This window comes from Numida meleagris, chromosome 9, assembly GCF_002078875.1.
Source record: "Numida meleagris isolate 19003 breed g44 Domestic line chromosome 9, NumMel1.0, whole genome shotgun sequence".
Lineage (NCBI taxonomy): Eukaryota > Metazoa > Chordata > Aves > Galliformes > Numididae > Numida > Numida meleagris.
The window spans coordinates 7,507,552-7,516,197 of record NC_034417.1 but is presented as its reverse complement, the minus strand read 5'-3'; the positions used below and the strand labels follow the sequence as shown (position 1 = coordinate 7,516,197).

The 8,646-nt window shown below is 41.0% G+C and overlaps 1 long non-coding RNA gene across 1 annotated transcript; it reads left to right on the top strand.

Annotated features, from left to right (window-relative positions):
- On the top strand, positions 2,067–3,725 carry LOC110403662. Its single transcript, XR_002441778.1, has 2 exons — positions 2,067–2,254; positions 2,387–3,725. It is a non-coding gene; the product is annotated as an uncharacterized LOC110403662 (long non-coding RNA).

Genomic DNA, 8,646 nt, shown 5'->3' with positions numbered 1-8,646 from the left:
CAGGGAGGGAAAATCATATTTTAAGCAACATTTTAAAGAGCAAAGTATTTTTCCAGTTCCTAGAAGAAAACGTGAGCCTTGTTTACGCATTCAGCTGGATTAAAGGCAACTGGGAGAAGATAAAAACAGAATTTGAAAAAAAGTCTAAAAGAATTTGTATGTTTGGCTTCCCTGCATTCCTCCGTACGTCAGTTAGCTGAAAGCGAGTTGACAGACCGCTGCATACACCTCTAATTTGGCAGTGTGCTATCGATACTCCCAGCAGGTTCCTATACAGTTTGTTATTTCAAACAGTCACATTACATTGTCACTAGGTGAAATTTACTATATTAAAAGCTTTTCCGATGAAACAATAATTACTGTTTGCTGAGGCAGTCTCCCACATGAATCATCACAGAAGAGACAAACACGCTCGCCTTACTCCAATCTTCTTTAAATTGCTCTATAGTCAGCTACCTAAATCAATACACCCGAACAGACAGTACCTGTTCTACACCTCAGCGTATACATAGAGATGGATGCAGGGTAGGCCTGTTCCTTCTTACTACGAGGTGCCAGTTATGGATTACCAGTTCATTAGAGAATTCTATTTATAGAGGTTTATAAATAAATGACAGAAGTAATATTCAGGACACAACACAGCTTAAAAAGTTTCAGATTTGTTTTTTCAGGGGTTAAAAATAAATAAGTGTGGGGGGAGAGGGGAATAGTCTTGCTTCATAATACCTGGATCCAGTGCCAAACAAAAACGGCAAGGGAATGGATCAGAGTGTTCTGACTTTATAGACTTTGATTTCTCAGATAAAATGGGCATTCCAGAGTATCCAAGATTATTACAGATCCTGTGGCATGTTTTATTACTGTTAAGAGGTGTTCTGATGGTGACACACCCTAGTAGCTTTTAAAGTGGAGCTACACAGCTTTGCCAGTGTAGCTCCACTTCAAACACAGTGTGCATCCAGAATTCCCAATTTTAGAGAAAGAACATTCAAAACTAGGAGTATGCCTGAATCTTGACTTGAAATGCTTAAGGGTTGGACAAAACATCCACTTAGTTTAATCTTTAGTATCTGGGTTGCCTTCATCAGCCAGAACAGCAAGCCAGAGAAACTACCTAATAGATTTTCCTCACTTTCCAACTCACCCTTGTACCAGGATGACATCCTCTCCAGATTTAATACAAGCCCAAACCAAATACATGTTATTGCCATTCATCTCTCAGAGAGTAATTACTTTCAGGCAATTGTCAGGAGGTGCTTTCAAGAAAAGGCTACTGAAAGACCCAGGTCATCTTCTGAATGATCTGAACAAATCTGTCTTCTCCAGCCTCTTCACTATTGTGTTGCTTTCTACAGGATATGAATCAAATGTGCTCCTTTGCAGTGGCAATATAAAGCTGTGCAGAGTTCCTAGTCACCATTCTGTAGAGCTGCTAATAACTTCCCCTCTCACAATGTCTCGCAGGAACTTGGGGACAGAACACATGCATCAAGGAGACAAGCTGCATTGGCAGTAACAAACAAACGCAGAATTTTTTGCATTTTCTTTCTTGTCGTACTTGCCACAATGTTAAAAAAGACACTTAGAATACGGATTGTAAGGACTCAGCTTTTTCCAGGACTTTACAGCTCACTCCAACTTAAAACTATAGATCAAGATGAATAGATGGGTAGAATATCATTTTGGATTACAGGCAAAAGATCAGGTTCTGAGAGGTTGAGCCTAGGTGTTGAGGGAAGCACTAAAGTCCCAACAACACCTCCAGTGGAAGTGGAAGCAGAGAACAGAACTACAGAACTGCTATCAAGCCTTCCTGTTTCTCTGTCAAAGCCCCCAAATACAGGGGCCTGCCATATCTGTTATACATTAATTGGTGTCTTTAAATATATATATATATACACACAATTTCCAGCTGACAGCTTACAGGGCCTGCCAGAAAAACAATCCCCCCCTTCATCGGAAAGTTAGCAGTCTAATTAACCTTGCTAAGACTTGAACAGGAGCTATCCCCTGCCAAGTAAATTTCCTTGGTGCTTGAATAATTCTACTTTATTGCAGAACAGCAATCTGTTGGCCTGTCTTGACTCCCCTTGACTGAACTGCATAAGGACAGCAGTGGATTTTAAGTTTCCTGCTGAGCTGAAGGAAGGTCTGCTCTCACAGCAAGTGTCTGCTTCTCTCCTGCGCACTAGGAGGGCTGCTCAGATTGGAGTTTGGAAGTGAATGATGAAAGTTTGGCCAAAAGCCTGAAAAGGTAAGAATCATTTGCAGCCCCTTTAAAGCAGGATCAGAATCCAGATTACTCAGCTCTTCTCAGTCTGCTGCTTTTCTATTTTTTTTCCCCCCCTTCTCTGCACTGAAGCACTACCTGTCCCTGATTTTGCAGGTAGAAAAGACTGCTAAACTGCAGTGGAAATCCTAGGTGCCAGGCAGAGAGCCTCTGGAATGTCTTGTTCACATCTCCGCTCACAATCTCACAGTATCTCTCACTTACAGAACTTGAAGAAAAATTATTCAAAATCTGAAAAGCTGGAAGATCCAAGGTACAAATCAAAGCAGACTGCAACCTGTATTTTGTTAGCTGAGCTTCACAACTACAGAGGTCTATGTCATTGCTGACCATTCTCTATATACATCACCTTTCCATGAGAGCCAATCCTGAGTTTAAAGCAACAAGCGCTTCTGTAAATGGTGCATCTGAAGCAAGTGGAACCAGTTTCATCATGCAATAACAGCTAAAAGACATGACAACATTTCAGGCACAAATCAAAATGTTAGCAGAAATGAAACGAGAAAACAAACTCTACTGAAATTGGAATTTTCCTCTGCAGAAGACAGACAAGGCAGGCTGCAGCAATGCTGAGGAACCAGCTGGCTCACAGGGAAACATTTTGCCTAAGCAAAACTGTCAAGAGGACTCGAAAGGACATGCAGTAACTTGTGGTCTTATTTTAAATCCTTTAAAAGTTAATTTAAACCCACTTTTCAAGCATACAGCGGGACACAGTATTTCAATCAGTTTCCTATAGCATCCAAAATATTTTTTCTTGTAGCAATGGAGTCGAGTGATTGTTACTCTCTGGAATAACACAATCAACAAAAATTTCCATTCATGAATCACTTTATGCAGAGCTGTCCTGTACTATTTTCCTGATGAGGAGGGAGAGCACATATCTGGAGTGAGCCTACTTTCAGTGGAAGGAAAACTTTGCACACTTTGTATCAGACACTTGGCAATTGCAGTTCCTACCCTAATAAGTTACATTAATTCCCCAATTACCCGAACACCTGAAATATTCAACCACTGCTGGAGAAAAGAAGGTGAGGACAAGAATTGCATTACTTCTGGTTTATATCCTTTCATCCCAAAGACATAAGAAACAGAAATTTCATCTTCTTGCCTAATCACAAACTCCACTTATCACTAAAAGAAACCTTGCTATATGGACAAATTATTTTCTGATTATGAATTTACCGGGCTGCAGATGCCTAGAAAATCCTGCATCCACTACATCCACACTAAGCCTGAAGTCCTTCAACCTCATCTAAGACAACAGAGTGCCCTCTGCAGGTTTTCCTCCCATATTACATCTCCAGAACGTAAGAGTATCTCTCACAATGTATAAACAAAATCGATTTTTGAAGTAAAATTCTGTCTACTAACCTTTGAAATAACACTAACTTATGTAAGCTTAAAGGAATAAATAAAGTAAATGGAAATAGTATCTTTTAAAAGTAATAATAACGCTATCAAATTATCCAAATTCTTGGAATGATAATGTGCAAACAATTTGCAATTTAAATGATGAAACTGAATAAAAGCATAGAAAAATACATAATGTATTCTCAAGAAAAGTCTGCTAGCAGTTTCCACAGGAATTCCACAAGTGCTTTAATTGTTATTATTTTCAGCAAAGGTAAGTACCATTACAAAGCCAATTAGCACTTAGATAGTCAGAAAGAAAATTAAATTCCATCCTACAAATTCATACAAAGCTTTTCCTTCCCTGGCAGGCTAAGCACTTAAAGCCATAATGCTTAAAAATGCAGCCATGAACTCAGAGATGGAGATGCCTCACGTCCAGAGGTAGTCTAACACAACATACCCTTTGGCCTACTTTTCCACATAACAAAGGTACAAATGTGAATTATTTTTCATTAGCTACATTATAAATATATATCTATATTAATGAGATGTTAATTTAATAAACATTTTTTAGGGATTTACCAGTAGTCCATCAAACGCTAGTCAATACAAAAGCAATGCTTGCTGACCTTTGGTACTTCCATTGAACTGAGCTGTGTTGCAGTAAAGTATCACAGTAACTTGATAGAAAACAGACTGACGGCAGTGACCGGAGTTACTTTGCTTCTGAACATACAACATCCAAACAAAAACAGAGGCTTTTTATCAGAAGAAGCAAGAAATAAAAATTAATAATTTTGTCATCTTTCTTCCTTTGTACAGAATGCTTCAGAGGCATGAAAACCCTTTTAAGTATATTGCTGAGCAAAGAGAAATGGCATTGCAATGAAAGCTAGTTTTAAGACTGCGAAAAAGTATTTTGAAATAACCATCCCCTGTACAAGAAACACACCTAAGGGATATACAGATTTTATACCAGTGTGTGCCTACAAGTGTAATCAACAAACACGTGATGGTCAGTTTGCTTTCCGTAGCAATTCTTCTTAAGCTACGATAAAGTCCTAGAAACATACCCAAACAGTTTCACTAGACTCTCACAGCTCAGGAAGAGCACAGCAAGCTGCTGCTTGCTCATCAGCTGCAACCACAAACTGCACCAAGACACCCCAACAAGCCACAGAGCAAAATGGTGTTAATAACCCAAGTGGCAGCACTCCAAAAGCAGACCTGGGGAATCTGCTTATAACCTCCCAGTACCGGCAGACTCTGGCTTTGCAGGCAAGACTACAAGAAATACTATGGTTATTCATACGCAGCCCTTCCACACCAGCAGGAGTAGTATTTCACTGGTATTTAGCTAACATAGAAGTATGCAATGGCATTTTCTCTTCAGAAAAAAACCTTTGATGTTTCTGCCTTGTGAAAAAATGCTACATGTCCCTTGAAAGCCATGGTTTCTCTCCTCTGCTTTTGCTAATATAGTGGGAAGAACAAGCAAGGATTCTTAAATGCAAGAGAGCCTGGGTTATCCCAGCAGATCTCATCACCAGCTGAGCGCTGCAAACTCCGCTGAGCATGGAAGTCTAAAAGATGCCAATGCCATGACATTCTGATACACACTAGAATGTTATCTGACCACTAGTAGAGAAGATGCAAACTGACTATTTGCTGTCTTTCAAGACAGGCAAGGGCAGGTTATGAGAACTGTAGCACCTCTCCTGATGACTGTCCTTACAGCCAGCAGCAGCACAGCAAGGAGAAATCATGCCCAGTACTGGCATCTCTCCTTAGATTAAATCGGAGGGGAAACGGCACTCTGCTGCACAAAGCTAGAAAAAAAACAGCTCACGTGTTGAGAAAAAGCAGAACTGGCCTCATCGTCCCAGTGGATAAAATTACGTCAGGGAGAGAGAAATAAGTAGCAAATTATTAGCTCATGTGAGAGGATACTGTGTCACGTGGAGCACCGTCCTGAGAGAGAGCCGAAGCACAGACCTGCTTCTTAGCTGCAGCAATAAGAGGATTCAGCTCCAGCAGCAAAATAAATGCAGGTTACACAGTGACATTCCTGCAGTGCTGCTGATGCAGTCTCACACACTGTGTTGCAATGGAAATGTGAGTGATGTTTCATCTAAAACCTACCAGTATTAAATGGCATGTTTTGATTTCAAATATTCATTAAGGAGGAAGTTGTCCATTACACAAACGAGACACTGGCACGGTTCAGTCTTCCCTCTGTGTTTCTATTGCTCCTTCTTGGCAGTGGGTTATTTCAGGGTACTAGCTGTCTTCTGTGATTACTGTTTACTGTAGGGTAATATCCTCCAGGGCCTCTCGCCCTGTGACAGGAGTAAGATTCAGGAATTAAGCAACTGCTCTGATGCTCAGGTTGATGTTTACAGGGAAGGCAGAATTTCCTGCTTTACTTGAGAGCAGGCTTTCATCATTTTGTTAGCATTGTACGTATTGAGCCGTGTGGCCCCAGGTCCCTTCAATTTATACATAAACGTTGAAGAAAACCCAGTGTCTTATCCTCTAGCTTCCAAAATCTGGGCATAGCAACCCAGATATAACTCCTGCAATTGTATCATTATGTTCCCACAAGCGTGCATCTGTAATTAGGAGCACAGCTTGTAATTTACCAAGCGAACCGCTCAAAGTCAATTTCTCCATTGCAGCTGATTAATATTCCCAGCCAAGTCCCTGGTCACAGGAGGTACTCCAAAACGGGTCATCAGGCAGCAGCCACAGAATCACATCAGTTGGGTTCCAAGCAGAGGAGTTCATCAGGATTTAGCCATGTGTTGGAAAACAGACCCAAGTCCATTTGGAAATGAAACGGATGCTTTCATTCCTGATAAGCAGTGAAATATCTATTAGCCTGGTGGAACTGCAGGTTCATACATTTTTCTCTGCGTCTCTGGTGATTTCTTCATTGTTACTACATGAGCACAGAGATGCACACCCCCCACAGAGCTGCTAAGGATACCACAGAGGTGTTGCGGTTTCCCAGAGCCCACACCTTTCCCATCACTGAGCACTCAGAGCAGAGTAACATGCCACAAAGGGGCTCAGGACAGCACCACGGCTGCTGAAAGCCTCATGCATGTGATGGCAACTGGCCTCGCCGCAAATTAAATACGGGCATCACACATAACAAAACAATTAGGTTCATAGTCTCACTAGGAATCTATTCATTTGTAATGCACACCAGAAAGATACTTTAAAAATAAAAATACCAAGATTTTAAAAGTTTTAAGTTACAGCTGCTTGTGTTCTCCTAACTGGCTTCATAATTTAACCCAACTACATTGCAGCCATTTGCTGGAAGGGTTTTATTTAGGACACTATTCTTTAACATTACAGGGACACACGCAGAATAGATCCGTGCATCATGCAGAAGTTGTTGTTACCATGTATTAGATAAGGAGATCAATTAATACGGTACACAAGATTCAAGAAGCCAACCATTTAGTCTTGATGCTAACGAGGCATGCACATCTAATTATTATTATTATTTTTTACTTGTTTGGCTATATCTTAAGAAACATCTGAAAGACTAAGAGGAAAAAGATGTTTCTCCTAGTTTTTACCTTGCAGTCACTATCTCTATCCTGATCCATTAGCTGTCCCATGAATAGCAGTGGGGGTCTCAATGATGCGCCCAGGACTCCACACAAGCACTAGATGAGGGTACAAAACGCTCTCCCAAAACGAAAGCCACCAGGCTGTAATCCTCAAACAGCAACATAGTTAATCCCTAAGCACAACAGCAAGTCTGCTGCAGTGGGCAGCCTGCAGCCCTCACAGTTGTAAGTCTACTTTTACTCAGGTAAAAAGAAGATAAAGACAAACGTTATGTAAATATAAATATATATGCATGGTACAGACATACAGGTAATGCAACTGAAATAACTGCAAGTCAAAGCTTAAGAAGTGATTTTTATCTAAGCAGTACTATTCATATGACATTCCCATCTCCTCAAATGCCTTCACTTTCCTCTGTCATCTCCAGCGCTTTCCAAATTATCCAACTAAATAAGCAGTGAGCCAGCTAATAAGTGAAACTGGCGTCACGCTGAAAGGGAGTGAATGCGATAAGGCTGAATGAATAGAGAGGTGGGGATCTCCCCAAGGGGAAAGGCAGAAGTAGCTAATACAAGATGAAATCAAGAAGAGCAAAGGACATTATGGTACAGAGGAAAGGAGTACAGTGATTTTGATCTGAAGATTGTCAGAAGTGTTTGGAGAAAGTGAAGCTTCTTGCTATATGCTTGAGAACAGCAAGCTTTGGTGAGCAGCCTGTCCAAGGAGCACAGCAGGGACTCACAAACTACACCATGGCTACGGAAGTCCAGCAAACGGCCACAAAGCAATACAGCAGCAAGGGACATGAGCTGCACCTTATTCACTAACAAATATGGACACTGATTAGGCTCAAATATTTACAGAAATTATGATGCTACACTATCACCAGGAAGAGCTTGATCTTGTTTCATCATTCTCTGATGTTAAGCACAATCCAGACTGAAGACAGTGACTTCATGTCTGGATGCAACAGGCAGTCAGACAGCAGCTGACATGCAAATGCAAAAAGGAAATCACCATACATCAGACAGACAAGAAGAAATAAAAGACAACTTGTTTGTGTCTACAGCTTTAAGCAGACAGGAAATAGATAACTCGCTCCAGAATATCTGTCCTGTTGTTCTGGGTTTTCATACATCACTATTATTTGTAGCAATTCTGTGCCTCAAGGAGCCAAGAGCTGACTGCCTCCGAGCGCTTAGTGCTTGAAATACAGGAGTCCCAGAGCATAAAGCAACTGCTGCAGGTTTCAGCCAGAACTGGTAGATTCTTCTTCAGAAGCAATTTATATGCTTTCCTTTGAGTACACCAAACACCAGATTATGAAGCTCGGCTTTGCTGTTGGATGCTGACAGCACACACTGACAGCGAAGTAAAGTCAACCACCCTCTCAAGAGGCACCACTTTCTGTA